The sequence below is a fragment of the Emys orbicularis genome, chromosome 4 (genome assembly GCF_028017835.1).
Source record: "Emys orbicularis isolate rEmyOrb1 chromosome 4, rEmyOrb1.hap1, whole genome shotgun sequence".
Classification (NCBI taxonomy): Eukaryota; Metazoa; Chordata; order Testudines; family Emydidae; genus Emys; species Emys orbicularis.
In genome coordinates this window covers 28,681,247-28,697,215 of record NC_088686.1, presented here as the reverse complement: position 1 = coordinate 28,697,215, position 15,969 = coordinate 28,681,247, and positions in this window count along the sequence as shown.

Below are 15,969 nucleotides of genomic sequence, written 5' to 3'. Positions count from 1 at the left end.
TCTACACTGGGGGGTGTGGGGGGGATCGATCTAAGATACGCAACTTCAGCTATGAGAATAGCGTAGCTGAAGTCGACGTATCTTAGATCGACTTAGAATCACTTACTTCGTGTCCTTGCGGCGCGGGATCGACGACCGCCGCTCCCCCGTCGACTCCGTTTCTGCCTCTCGTCGTGGTGGAGTTCCGGAGTTGACGGCAGAGCGATTGGGGATCGATTTATCCGCGTCTACACTAGATGCGATAAATCGATCCCCGATAGATAGTGTAGACGTACCCTTTCTCTGAGTAGCATAAAGAAGGCAGCTGCCTGTCCAAAGATCAGGGATTGTCCAGGGTAGAAGGTTAACTTGGGTCAGCTGTGTTTGATTAAATAAATCCCACAGTACACTAGGAGATGGTAGAGATCTGGAGAACTAGGTTGTTTGTTTGGCATTAAGCGTTAGAACTTCCTTGATGGGGGAGACTCAAAATTTGGCTGCACTCAGCCTGATAGACCATACTCATGAAAGTTCTTTGCTTGAGCAGGGTCTGAGGCCGTGCTGAAGGAAGAGTTTAAACCCTGACAATGGAAATGTTTGATTATTTTGGAAGGCCAGATGCCTCTGTCAGTTGGACTTTGTGACTTTCTGCTATTGGTCCAGAACCCAAATGCAGCTCCCCAAGCTCTCTGCCTACAGTACTACAAGACAATCATGGCTTGTTCAGCAGATTGTCTCTAACACTAACTCATATAAATGCAACCCTACACAATGGAATAGATCCTGTAACAAAACTGTGGCACATTTGTAACAGCATGAGAAAATCGGAGAGGGGAATGTGAATCAGATGGCTTAGAAATCTTGCTATCAATATGCTGATATGATATTCAGAGTCTTGTTTCCAAGTGAATTAAAAACATCACTTGGCTAGAACAGCCAAAGATTGTGTATTGCCAGGCTATTACTCAAATTGCTCATGAGGAAAACTCTAAACAAGCTCCGAACACCATATCAAATGCAGGAACGTGTGTTTCGGTGACACTCAACTCTATTACAGTGTAGACAGTAACAAAGCAGCTGAAAGTCATCTTATTCTAAATAAAAAATGTAACTTGAATTACATGCTCAACCAGCTCATTCAATTTTATGCTACATGATGATCTTGTTAGGCAAATAAGTTCTAAAACAGCTGCACAATTGCACAACGCCTCCTAGTACTCTGGAAACTAAGACCCTTCAAGGTCCAATAATTCCACTTAAGGTCCAATAATTAAGGCCCAATAATTCCTATTTCAAATTACAGCATGAGGCAATGAACAAGATAATTTATCTGACGAAATATACAAATATTTTATTTGAACACATTAAAGATATTTAATGCTGAGGGATCTATTATCATGAGAGGATTGTAATTGCACTCAGTTAATGATCAACTTCAGAGAGCAAGAGACAGTGAAACAGGCTTTAGCATACAGTATATATGCACAAATCCCCACATATGCAGCACAAGCACATTATATTTCTACATTGGTTCCCTTAAAGCAATTTTTGACAGCTGATGATGGCTGGGTTGCTCAAGCTGACGGCACCTAAATTTGTACATCCAGGATGTTTTCAGTTGGAAGGTCTGCAACTTTGGGGCTTCCTTTTCCAGCAGAGCCAGAGTTTCACAGATTCGTAGTCTGACTTCCAGGGCATGTTGAAAAGCAAATCTATTTATTGTGGCTAAGACTTTAAAAAGAATTCGTAAGTCTGGATATCCACTTTGAGACATCGTAAAGGGCAGGGGCGGCTTCAGGCACCAGCGCAGCAAGCGCGTGCCTGGGACGGCAAGCCGTGGGGGGTGGCGTGCCGGTCGCCATGAGGGCGGCAGTCAGGCAGCCTTTGGCGGCATGCCTGCGGGAGGTCCACCGGTCCTGCGGCTTCGGCGGCAATTAGGCGGCGGGTACGCCGAAGGCGCGGGACCGACAGATCACCGCCTGACTGCCGTTCTTGGGGCGGCAAAAAACATAAAGCCGCCCCTGGTAAAGGGACCTGATTTTCAAAAGGTGGATGCCCAGCAATTTCTGAAAACCAGGCCCTTAAAGGCATTGCCAACAGTCAGTTGGAAGTCAGGGCTCCCAAATGACTAGTCGCTTTTGAAAATCTTGGCTCTTCCTCTAGGGCGTGGGTGATTCTTGTCTTTTGGAAGCTGTGTGGGGCATTCTTTTAGTATTGTTTGCACTTTGTCAGTGTAGTTGGGTTTTTTGGTATGTTTTACTGTAAATGTGTGTAGAGGACTGTTAGACACATGATATAAATTTGAATAAATAGCTATAGCCCCTCAATAGTCAACAATCTAACACTTCACTTATTTTAGTAACATTTAGGGCTAGAGTCACAAAGGGACTAATTGTCACTTTTGGTGTTTAAATGCCAGAATCAGGCACCACTGGTATGCACAAAGCTCCCGCTCAGCTGTGGCCAAACTCTGTAGAGGCCTAAACTCATTTGGCGCCTAAATGTTTCCGGTAAAAGTTCTCTGACTCCTATGTTTCTGCCTCTGTTCATGTGCACTGCTGATCCCAGGCATTTGAATGCCTAAGTCCCAGTGCAATGCACAAACTGAGGAAAGAGAGGTGTTTCTATGCCTAGCTCGCCAGCGTGGTCCGATCCAGCGAGCATACTCAGCTCTCACTTACTGGTTGGAGCCCTGCAGGTGAGCTCTCACAAAATGGCAAAAGGAAGAGGACCTTCCTCACAACTTTTAGGCCCCGGGGTTAGAGTACTCACTTGGGATGTGGGAGATTCCCTGCTAAATACCCCCCTCCACCACATGGGGAGAAGGGATTTGAATGTGGATCTGCCACTTCTTAGGTGAGTGCGCTAGTCACTTAGCTATGGGATATTCTGATGTGGGAGTCCCTCCATCTTTCCTTTGAAGCTATTCCATCATTGTGGATAACTAGAGTCAGTAGAGCAGGGGAGTGGATCCTGGGCCTCCCACGTCTGTGGTGAGTGCCTTACCCACAAGCCTACAGCGTCATTCTCATGTTTGCGCTCATGCTCACTCTCTCTCTCTGTCCCAATAACTCCTTAGTTATTTAGCCACAGTGGACTAGCTTCAACAGGAAAGATTGAGAGTATCCCACACCAATGTTCCAAGCTCAGAAGTTGGGGTACTGACTCCCGGTAGAAAAGGGACTTGAACAGGGCAGGGGTCTCCCATATCCCAGCAAAGTTCCCTAGCCACTGGGCTGAAGGTTTTGATCTGAGAATCTCCACTAGAGGGAGGCACCTTCCTGCAACCAGAATTTAGATGCTAAACTCCCTGAGAGGGGTGGGGCTTAGGACACACCCCTCCTCTTGGCATTTCCCACTGGCTAGCATGCTGGTTTTTGTGAATCCCATTCTTAGGTGCCCATCTCCCTCCATTCATTGTACAGGGAGCCTGAGTGTATTACACTCCAGACATTGCTAGTTACCACCCTTATCCTTCTACCTGCTAGTTCAAACAAAACATCCATTATCCTGTCATCCCCTCCTTATCTTTACGAGGGGTTGTTGTGTTTTTGTACCATTTCTTAGGAATGTGTTTACGTAGTTATTTGAGAGATCTGTGTGTTTTTGTACCATCCTCTCCTGTCAGGAATGTGCTTACTTGCTCTTAGCTAATACCTAGTGTGTTGTTGTTCTGCCAAGGCCAGGCCTATTCTGGTTCACTGCCTTTGGTTCACACTGCTAGTTATACGTAGGGCTCCAGCAAGGCCTACAGTCTCAATGGGAGTTAGGTGCCACAATATATTTGAGGATCTGGGCCTAAGTGACTTGCCCAAGGTGACACAGTGGGTAACAGTCAGAGCCAGGACTGGAAAGCTGTAGCAGAGCTGGACCAACTTTGCAGTGAACAACTTATTCAATCAATTTCGCCTCTTTCATTTGTCATAAACAATCTGCAGACAGACTTAGATAATTTTGAACAACAAATTCCGTGAAAATCTAACAGTTTGTGAGCAGTGTTTAAGCATGTAGCCCAAATCAAAACCTTGGATATGAATAAACATACCCGAAGGCCAAGGGCTTTGTGAAATTAAGATAATTGTCTGAATTTCAACCTTAACTTTAGAGTAGGCTGAACTATAAGCCCAGATCCAAACATCCTGGAATGTTAGGATGATTGAAATCTGCATCTGTGTTTTGTGTCTTGACCCATCTCAGATTGAAAGGGAAGAACAAAATGTCTGTGTCAGAACCTTTGACTTATTAACAGTACTCTATGCAAAATGACAATGCCGAGCAAACATGCAAATCATATATATGCAGCCCACAAATGAGCAGCCTACAGAAACCAGCCGCCATGCTGTGCTCTCATTATGGTGGCATCAGAGATTGCTGCTTCAGCTCCTACATCCTTCTGTTCTCAGGACTTTGATATCTCAGCTTCCTGTGCTACTGAATCCCACTTGAACATGAGAGCACAAGTAGCCATTGACTGCTGTTGCTATGCAGTGAGAAGCTGAGTGATGCAAAGGGAAGGTAAGTTTATCTTTCTGGTGATTGAACTGCTGTTGATGCAGAAAGAGTCAGTAAGCACTAAGGACTGACACTTTTTTTTTAAATCTGGGCACCGGGGAGGGAAAGAGACAGACAGAGAGAGATACTGTCATAAAAGAAAAGACTTAGAACAGAATCCAGCAGCCTGTAAACGCCTTAGACAGTTCTAGAAGGACCTAAGGGATGAAAATGGAATGAATCTTTATAGGCTGCAGTTTAATCATTTAAAAAAAATCTTTGTAATCAGTTTTTGGAAAAGCTGACCTCCCTTTAATAGTTTGTGATGAAGGCCATTAGCTGGTGGTATCACAATGCTGGATGCCTCGTGAGAAGGGACCTCTGAAGGAGATGAACTTTGGTCTGTCAATTGGGGTATCAGTTCTATCCTCCAAAAGACTTTATTGTAGAGCCACAAGAGTTCTCCATTAGCCTATGGCATGGTGTGATGGGGTTCAGACTCACCACCGCTGGCGCCTCCCGCTGGTTGCTCTGGGAATTAGCTCTGTCTACTGCACGTGTGGTGTCTTGTCTGCTGTCCGTTCTGCTCTGCCAGTGTGGGACCCATGTTGCTCTTTGCTCGACGGTGTCCTCTTCAGGACACTGCCCTCCGGCAGTGCTCACTATTCCAGACTCACCCCCTTCCGGGGGGAGGAGGCAGGCGGTTAACAGCAGTCTTTGGGACTCACACCTGCCTCTGTGGCCAACCACAACCCAGAGTCTAGCCCCTTAGCTCAAGGGCAAGTTGCAGTCTATATTGGCCACAGTCTTCTGTGGCCAGGTGCAGCATAAGGGGGGGAAAGGGGAGGACCCAGGCCCGCCCGCTACTCTGGGTCCCGACCCAGGGACCCTCTAGCGGCAGCCTCCTCCTGCCCTCCTTCATTCCCCTCCTGTCCGCTTTCCTTCCCTGGGCCACTTCCCCTTTGGCCCTGTACACCTCTTTGGCCCTTCGTAGCTATTTAACTGACTCAGGGCCTTCTTTCTGATCCTGTAAATGGACAGCCCCTTTGGTCCAGGTGGGGCTCAATCCTTACGGAAGCATTGGCAGGACTTTGGCCTCCTGAGGCCCCATAAGACTGAGCATGCATGTTCTGAGCTGAACCTGTGATAAACTTTTGACCACAAGAAAAAGCCCTGTGTGGGGTTTGAAGGAATAATCACCAACCAGAGTCTTTGGCAGAGTGAGTGATCATCTGTGGTAGACTTACTAGAAGGTATGTGGTTCTTTTATTGTTTTTAATGTTTTCTCTGTAATGCTTTTACCTTAAGAATAAATGTGCTTGCTTAGAAAGAGTTTTGTGTGGTAGTTAGACTGCAGGAAGTTACACTGTTTACTATCTCTCTGAAGCGAAGCAGGCCTGCTTAGACAGTCTGACTTTGCTTAGTAGTTCACAGTATAGGAAGGGAGCTATGCAGTCTGGAAAGCTATACAGTCTGGAAAGGGGGGAGGGATAGCTCAGTGGTTTGACCATTGGCCTGCTAAACCCAGGGTTGTGAGTTCAATCCTTAAGGGGGCCATTTAGGGATCAGGGGGGAACTGTTAGGTACAGTACTTGGTCCTGCTAGTGAAGGCAGTGGACTGGACTCATGACCTTTCAAGGTCCCTTCTAGTTCTTTGAGATAAGGTATATCTCCATAAATTTATTTTTATATTTAAATACCCTAGTCGGGAGGGAGATAAATGCAGGTCTCTTACCAAGAGAAGTGACGGATGAAGAACCTGGAACCTAGGGTGGGTGCTATTGCTGGACCTTAGAGGGAGAATACAGATGTAGTTTCTCTGAACTGTGATGAAGAACACAAGTTACATCAGAGTTTTATCTCAGTAGTTAACTTACATCCCTTCAATGTCTGATTTGATAGGTGATTTGTTTCGTTATATAGGCAATGTATCTGATTTGATTAGTTCATGGTGTGTTTGACTTGGCAGGTGCTATATATTTGTCAGGGAACAATGGATTTATTTTGTCAGATAGTAATGGTCTTTGGCAGCATGAGCAACATAGGTCTTACTAGGAGATGTGTTCTGCACATCAAATTAGTGATGTACAAGGCAATACAGGTTACCCTTTTGGTGTATGTTTTAGTAATTAATTTCAATATGTAATCTATCCACATTTTTTCCGTAGTGAATCTTTATGGCATCACAAACCTTTCTTGTTAAAGGCATTTGCCTGACAGGGATTGGGGAATAAGGTTTGACTCACTGTAGGAGTCTGGTCCTTTACATCCATTTCTGAAAGTAGTGGAGTTGTGTGTAATGACAGTATCTTTATTATGTGTTGTATGTGCACCCTGAGCTTTATGCAAGGAAGTATTTTATTTATCTAAAATATAACTAAATAATATGAACGTATTGTTAATGACTATTAATGACTGCTACAAAGGTTCCTAAAGTAGCTTCTAGTCAGTGCTGAAATGTTACATACAGTATTTGTAATCTGTTTGGGGCAGGAACTGTCTTTCACTATATGTTAGTTGTATAGCATCTAGTTCCAATCCGTTTGCTTACTGAAACATAAATGTTAAATCATCATCATTTTGGATATTGCCTGATTTTATGCAGAAATGGCTGAACTGATTTCTGAAAGTAAAGATTAGGTTATTCAAGGGCCTGGGAACACCTTAGAATTGGTTTCTTTACCTAACAATAATTGTTTCTGGGGCTCATGGTGCACTACAGTTTTTCAGATACCACAGTGAAGGACATGGCATAAAAACCTAAGTAGAAGTCTGTTTCTTAATAAAAATAACTAACTAACAATCTAAATGTGAATCCAATACAGAGTTTCATATGTTTTATTTCAGCACATAATCTTGTACCCAAGACATTCTGCAGGGGTCATTAGGATATCGTCTTGCACTTGGGTGAAAACCAATTAATGTTGGCCTTTTATCTGCAAGGTAGGGCTTGTTATATTGTAACTTTTATTGAAAGAAAATGGAAGGCATATAAAAATAAGAAAAGCTTAGTCCCCAGTGTAAGACATACTGGATATCATCTGTGCATGTATTATTTTTAAAGAAAGAAATGATTTTAAGGACAAAGTTTGTCTCCTCCCCTCCCGAATTCCTCTCAAATTATATAACTGACAGGTGAAATACAGATTAAAATACCCACCACAGATTTTCAGAAACATGATAGGAAGCTGCTAGGCAGCTTGCCATAGTGATACATTGTAAAGGCTGACACTGTTAGGTTTTGGTTTTATACTCAGCATTTCAAACAGCAATCTGGGTTTGAGCTGTGTTATTCTAAGATATAACCACCTGCTCCTCTGCTTAGAAAACAGAAGAATATGGGTGAAATCCTGACTCCAGTGAACTCAATGGCAAAACTACCATTAACTTTAATGGGCCAGGATTTCATTCTTTGACTTCAAAACAGAGTTTAAAGTGGCAGTCAGGGGCGGCTCCAGGCACCAGCGCAGCAAGCGCATGCCTGGGGCGGCAAGCCGCGGGGGGCGGCCTGCCAGTCGCTGTGAGGGCGGCAGTCAGGCGGCCTTCGGCGGTGTGCCTGCGGGAGGTCCTCTGGTCCCGCGGTTTCGGTGGCAATTCGGCGGCGGGTACTCCGAACCCACGGGACCAGTAGATCACCCACAAAAACGCCCCCGAATCCGCGTGACCGCGGACCGCCCGCAGGCGTGCAGCTGAAGGCCGCCTGACTGCCGTGCTTGGGGTAGCAAAAAAACATAGAGCCGCCCCTGGTGGCAGTGTACAGCCCTTTTAAGTGAGGTTACAGTCAGAGTGACTATGGGCTTCAGCCAACACTTGTTGAAGTCGATGGGATTCTCTCCATTTACTTTCACAGACACTGGATCAGGCTCTGTGTAAAAATGCCCTCTCTTTGCTCAACAGATTTGCTTCCTGTGTACATTTCAAGTCTTGTCTGCTTACGTTTCTGACTAACATAATATTAGTGAGACAAGGTGGGTGAGGTTAGATCTTTTATTGGTCCAGTTTCTGTTGGTGAGAGAGATGAGCTTTTGCGCTTTCACCAAGCTCTCCTTCAGGTCTGAAGAGATCTGCGCAAGCTCAAAAGCTTGTCTCACTCACCCACCTTGTCTCTCTGCTATCCTGGGACCAACATGACTACAACCGCACTGCAAACATATTTGACTCTTTTTACTTCTCTTAAGGCTTTGTCTTCACTACCCGCCGATCCGGCGGGTAGCAATCGGTTTATCGGGGATCGGCTTACCGCGTCTAGTGAAGACGCGGTAAAATCGATCCCTGATCGCTCTGCCGTCGACTCCGGAAATCCACCTCGGCAGGAGGCGGCAGCGGAGTCGGCGGCAGCGCGGCAGCGGTCGACTTTCCCGCGTCCTCACCGCTAGGTAAGCCGACCTAAAATACGCAACTTCAGCTACGGTATTCACGTAGCTGAAGTTGCGTATCTTAGGTCGGACCCCCGCTGTAGTGTAGACCTAGCCCTAGAACTAGAGAGCCAATGCAGTCCTGGGAGACTGAGCTGGATTCTGTTCTGACTCACAAATCATCATAGGACTTCTTATGCAGAATCTTTATTAGTGATGATAAATGAGCCAGAAAGAACCCAGCTTGACAGCCAGAACCTATTTTGAGATTGCAGGACTAGTACTTAAAAAAAACCCGCTCTTTTACTTGTTAACTGAGGAAATTACATATGGAAATTGAGACACAGTAAAGATGGAAACCCATGATGATACTCTTTTCAGGGTATAACCACATTGTAGGAAATACTTCATGTTTTGGAGACCTTAATGCCGTCTTTTTTGTCCTTCACAGGTGAAATACACCCCTATATTTACTGTTGCAGAGTGTGGCAATGGTGGTGGGAGGGATCTATGTTATCCTATGACCCTAGCATACTGTGCAAGTGATATGGAGGGCAGTAACTGTGCAAATCGAGGTCCAGGGCTGAGTGATGGGCCTTATGTATGAGCTACTTACAATCTGATTACATGCTATAATGCTGCTGTAGTCTGAAATGTAATGAGGACATGACCATATACTTACATGTAATAACAGAAGAGAATAGGAAAACCCAATGTCCATCAGTGCCCAGCTTCTGCCTTCCTCCTGCAATCACCAGAAATTGATCACAAGGAATATGTCATCATAGGCTCTGAAGGAAAGGAAACATTCCCAGCCTACCCTCCACAAATAGGCCTGGACCATACACCTGAGGAGGGGGATTTCTTTCAAACCTCAGGTCAGGTTCATAGGTTAGAGCTGACTAAGAAACTAACATTGAATTATGTGCCCTAGAAAGGAGTGTTTTAAGCTGGTAATTTTATCACAAAAATGACCAAGAATTTACAGTGTTGTGGTATCTGTGTTGGTCCCAGGCTAGTAGAGATACAAGGTGGGTGAGGTAATATATTTTATTGGACCAACTTCTGTTGGTGAGAGAGACAAGCTTTTGAACATACACAGAGCTCTTGCAAGCTTGTCTCTCTCACCAACAGAAGTGGGTGGCATGGATCAGCGTTCATGTCGCATTCCCAGTCAGTACCCAGCCCAGGCTGGGGAAGCTAATGATCCAATCAACGGACCAAATTTGGTGATGAATCCTGGTCACGTGCCACTCGAGGCACGTTGTGCATACGCTAAGAAGACGACCAACAGAAATTGGTCCAATAAAAGATATTACCTCACCGACCATGTCTCTTTAAAAAATTATAGTCTAGAGAAACAACAAATAGTCTGCCAAATCTTATCATTATTTCTTTTAATGCCAATTCAAGGATATTACTCCCTCTATTTTAGTCATATAGGTTCTTGGCGTGGCTTAGGGGACACCATGATTAAAAAGTGCCCCAGCCACTAGGCTATTAGTTATTCTCATGTGTCTCTCTGGTTTCATTAGAAATTCCATCCTGGACCAGAGAAACTTTCCCAGCAAAAGTGTCATCAAAATTTTGGTTTTAATGAATCACCATTTTCCAACAAGCAATTCTGTTGAAAAATTCCTGACCAGCTCGAAGAAACTGTCAATTTTTTCTAAAATCTTAGTCCAGTACTACAAATATCTCCAATGGACACAGTTCATGAGAATTACAGCCATTGTTTACACCTTCAATCCCTTTGCAAAAAGAGACTGCTGAATGAAATGAAATGGAAATGAAAGGTTCTACACATGCTTCTGCATCTCAAAAGAATTGATGCTTCAGTAAGGACTCACAGGACACCATGCACTAAATTACAAAATCTAAATGGTTATATTTCATGGCATCAGAGGGTCACTACTCTAATGAGCTAGTGCACCAAAGCAACAATTGTCAAAAATGGCTAGTTAGTTCAGGTGACTGAATTTTGGGTGCCCAACAAGAAATATCTTAGAAGGTCCTGAGTTCAGAGGACAGGTGCTGAGCACTTCCTGAAAATCAAGCCCTTTTGAGATGCCTCAGGTTGGGCACTCAAAATCACCAGTCACTTTTTTGAAAATCTTGGCCAAGGCTCTTTGAGGACTAGGTATAATTTTTTCCTATCGAGAACACACATGTTCTTGGATGTATTTTGAGTATGTCTTTCAGTAGGTTATCATCTCTTGTATCCATTCATCAATACAGGCTAGTATGGGGCGGGGGGCGGGGGAGGGAATCACAGCCTATTAATTTTGGCTAGATGATACGTCTCCTCTTGTGCCAGGAAATGATGAATGTGCACTAACTGGTTATAACCATTATTGGCTGGGAGAAGGTGGCAGAGTGAGTTGTGAACAACTCTCTAATTGACCATAAAGTAGCAGAGCTGTTGCTGGGGTGACAGGCAAAAGGGGAGCAGTTTTCTTTTTTCTTGTTCATGGGCTGCTCCCTGTCCCTTAAGAAGTTGCACATCAATATACAGGATACCAGGATTCTCTGACCACTTGTGCTCCCTCTTCAGCCAGAGTGAATACAATAGCAACAGAGTGGCAGCGAAGATAAGACAGAGAGTATGTCTGGTAAGCTCTCTAAAATGACAGTCTCACATCTTCTTAGGGTTGAAGCTTCTGTTAAGCCTTGCAAAGTCAACTCAAAAGAAAGAAAAGTGCCCTTTTGTGAAGGGGAAAAGTAAGCAGAAGCCTTTCCCTCTTTAGTAGAGATGGGAAGAGCATTAGCAGGGAGCAAAACTGTCTTTTTCTTCTTCTGAAGCCTGCAACTGGAAATGATGTGAAAGGTGCTCATTAAACCAGAAGCTCCTTTCCAGATTCTCTCCTGCCTTCTCTCTGTTCTCTGCTTTAATAAGAATTCTGGAGGATGTGTTGTGAAAATACATTCATTTGTTCTCTTGCTTTTCAGGATTAATTACCTAATGTCAGAGAGGCTGGAGGGGAGAGAGTTCCCAAACAATCTCCTTTCTTCAGTTCATATTTTAGTTGCCACACATCCCCAGGGCTGACACTGCCATTCAGGCTGAAGAGGGGTGCTTAGGGATGTATAATACTAGGGACAGCAAACAAAGTTTAATGCCTGTTCATTGGATGAGTGACTTTGGGTTCCGAGGAGGTAGACGTGTTTCAGTTTGCTTAAAGTGGAACAAATTATAGAGTCAATGTTGTATATCCCCTCAGGAGGCCCTGCAGTCCTATAATTTCTCTTTGATTGCATTAAAGTGTTTTAATTAAAAAAGTGAATGAATTTGGCCATGCAAAACACTGTTAACTGAGAGGAAGAAAATTGGCTTCTTTGGTAAATGGAGGCCGTTTGATACTTTTTGGACTAAATAGTACTGACGTTTCTTGATGGTAAAAAACAGTGGGAAGTACTGATGTGACTTACCTGGTTCTTCAGGAAACCGAAGTATTTGTTGCATTTACATTTATGTTTCAGCTAGACATTTTTTTCCATCCTGAAAGCTTGCTGGGGTGCATTCTGTCACAGAGCTCACTGGAAGGTGATACAGTACCACTGTGATGGCTGTGGTATAAAGACCTAGATTGATCCACAGGGCAGGATTTGAGCCACTTCAGGAAATGCTGGACAAATGGGAATGTTTCTTTTTAAAAAAAAATTACAAACACTTTCTATCCTTTTTAGTATTCACTAATGGAGCAGGGTATCCTCTACCCTGCGACAGTGCAAGCAGAGGCAGTGCAAGATTTCCCCATGCTGCTCTTCCATTGTAGCTCATCCATGACTAGGAGGGATCACCTCTAGCACAGAGGATCTCGTGTTTTGACACCATATAATGATTTTTCTTTGTGTGCATATGTCCTTTAGGCAGTAGCTCTGCACCCAAGAGATGATCCAATCAGAGATTCAGGAAGAGAGGACAAATCTTACTGTTGATAGGCACAACTTCTAAAAGGAACTGCCAGACAGCTCTTGCAGCACCGGTAACTGTTAACTCTGTTGATACATCAAATAAAAAGAACATATTGTATAAGACCGTCTGTAATAACACCATCTGATCACTTCTATAAGAACTTTATAGGGGTGAGGAGATGCTATAGTATTCATTCTTTATTTAGAACTTGGGCTCTCTACTGAGATTGCCAACTGGTGGTGAATTTTGTGACCTGAGGGCCTCTTCGGGGGGTGAGGTGGATGGAGACCCTCAGACTCCTCTCACATAAAGAGGTGGGGCTCAAAATGTTGCCATTTATTTAAGATATATGTAGCCACCTACAATTATTTGAAGGTTGCAACCATCATTGAGACAGGAATAAAATGGTGTACACAGCAGAGGAATGGGATGAAACGGCGAAAAAGAAAACTTAGGTTCAATGTCAGGAAATAAGTCTGGAAATAAGGCATACATTTTTAACAGTGAGTAACCACTGGAACATTTTACCAAGGGTTGTGGTGGATTCTCCATCGAAAGCAATTTTTAAATCAAGATTACATGTCTTTCTAAAAGATCTGCTCTAGTACCAGCTCCATGACCCTTGTTTCCCCATCTTTAAAATGGGGATGATGATACTGACCTTCATAAAGCGTTCTGCGACTTACACATGGACAGTGCTACATAGGCGCTACAGTAACACAAATAATAATACACCTCTACCCCGATATAACGCAACCTGATATAACACAAATTTGGATATAACGCGGTAAAGCAGTGCTCCGGGGGGTTGGGGGCTGTGCACTCCAGCGGATCAAAGCAAGTTCGATATAACGTGGTTTCACCTATAATGCGGTAAGATTTTTTGGCTCCCGAGGACAGCATTATATCGGGGTACAGGTGTATATGGGCTATGAACTATTATTATTACACTGGCAATTGGTTTAGAAGTAGTCAGTGGAATACAGCAGGGATGAATTTGGCCCTGTAAGTGTTTTCCCATCTCTCTTTACTTTTCTATATATCATGTAATCTAAAGATAGAAGAAGCTGTTTCTTTGATGTAGCTATTTTGTCTTTCAGTGTTAGGAGAAAATTAAATCTCATTATTTTCCTTCTATTTGTATTTTTTTAATGTAGAAGCCTCAGACTCGCCCAATGTACACTCCTTTGAAGTTTCCATGTCACTTTTCTATCAACAGTATCCAATTATAGATCCCAGACAAGTTGCATATTAAGGTGACATTCTTTGATTGCAGAATATCTTGCCATATCATGCTTCTATGATTTTAAAGTTTTTAATGGGCTTTTGCAAAACACAGTATAGCTTTGTGTCTAATTCTCTTCTCTTTTATTGTGATTCCCTCCTTTATAATATCCATTAGGTTTCTTTTAAGGATGGAAATTCTATTCCAATAGAGCACTGACATATGAAACATGCTGTTCATTGTATGGAAACAGGTCTGCATAAGTTTTGCTCATTGGTAAAGAAAATGGAAGGTTTGGTGATGACCAAATTCAGTTAGTGTCTGAACACCCCAGGCTAGATCATCTCCCATTTTGGAAAATTAACATGCAGGTAATAGGAAACTCGGTGAGATTCCCTTTGATTTTCACTAGATAGCTCCCTTGGGGGAGAAAGGAGACAGGATTTACCCCCTATGGAATCACCATTGAGTTTGCTCCTGCCCACAACAAACCTTGTAAAGCTAAACAATTCCATTCCCCACTATTTTTATGTGAATGTGGGGCCTAGCGGTTTGAGTCCAATACTAAACCAGAAATTCCTGTGTTCTAATCCTGCTGAGCAAGTTCTGATACAGACTTGTGATAAGGCCTTGGTAAGCTCCATAACCTCTGTTTCAATTTCCTTGGCTGTGAAAACTGGGCTAATAACACTGACCTACCTTTAAGGACTGAATTGCTAATGTTGGTACAGTGGTTTAATGATATGAATCATTTTGTAAACTCTGAGGGGAATGAACTGTAAAGCACTCCAACATGTTGCATGCTCACTTCATGATCCGTGGAACTGGAGGCAGAGGGCTCCTGTGTCCTGAAGGACTATTATTATGTGAACACCAGGGAATGGCAGGGAGTTAGGGACAGAGCAGTCTAAAGGGTGTAAAGTTGCATTTGTTCAACTTAACCTGCAAGCATCTCTCTTTGCAAATGAAATGATGTAGAGCCAGCTGGCATGCACTAAAAGTTGCCTAGGGCACATTAACGCAGTACTGTTAAAAAGTACTTTTGTTAACATGCACTAGGGAACGTTTCCTGTGCGCCAGGAGGGTCTGCATGGGCCAGTTAGTGCGCAACATGTTGGTTCACTTTAGAATTCACACCCCTCCAGTTCATGTTGCCACGGCACGTAGACCAGCCCTAAATATTCCTTTAATATCCATGTAGGGTTATCTGACCAGACACACAGCCTTCTGTGCTCTCCTTCACTGTGTGGTGTGGAAGAGAGGAAATAAAAATGAAAAGGGACAGTATGCTTCCCTGCTCTTTGAGAGCACGTGGAAGCCCCCTAGAGCCTGCCCTGAGGTAGGCACTCACAGTTGTGAGGCACTCCAGACATAAGGTTGCCAGGTGTCCGGTTTTTCGACCGGAAAGTCCGGTCAAAAAGGGCCCCCTCTCGGCTCCGGTCAGTGCTGCTGACTGGGCCATTAAAAGTCCAGTTGGCTGTCCGCAGAGGGACAGGCAGGGTGCCTGCTCAGTTCCGCATGGCTCCCGGGAAGCTGCCAGCATCTCCCTCTGGCTCCTAGGCGTAGGGGCGGCCATGGGCGCTCTGCACACTGCCCCTGCCCCAAGTGCTGGCTCTGCAGCTCTCATTGTCCAGGAACCATGGCCAATGGGAGCTGCGGGGCTGGCGTCTGCAGGCAGGGACAGCGCGCGGAGCCACACCACCGCCTAGGAGCCAGAAGGAGATGTCACTGCTTCTGGGAGCCACTTTAGGTAAGCACCACCTGGAGCCCACATCCGAAACCCTCTCCCATGCCCCAACCCCATGTCCCAGCCTTGAGCCCCCTCCCACACCCGAACTCCCTCCCGGAGCCCACACCGCCTCGCACACCTCAACCACCTGCCCCAGCTGAGAGCCCTCTCCTGCACCCTGAACCCCTCATTTCTGGCCCCACTCTGGAGCCTGCACCCCCAGCCCAGAGCCCGTACCCCCTCCCACATCCCAACCCCCTGCACAGCCTGAAGT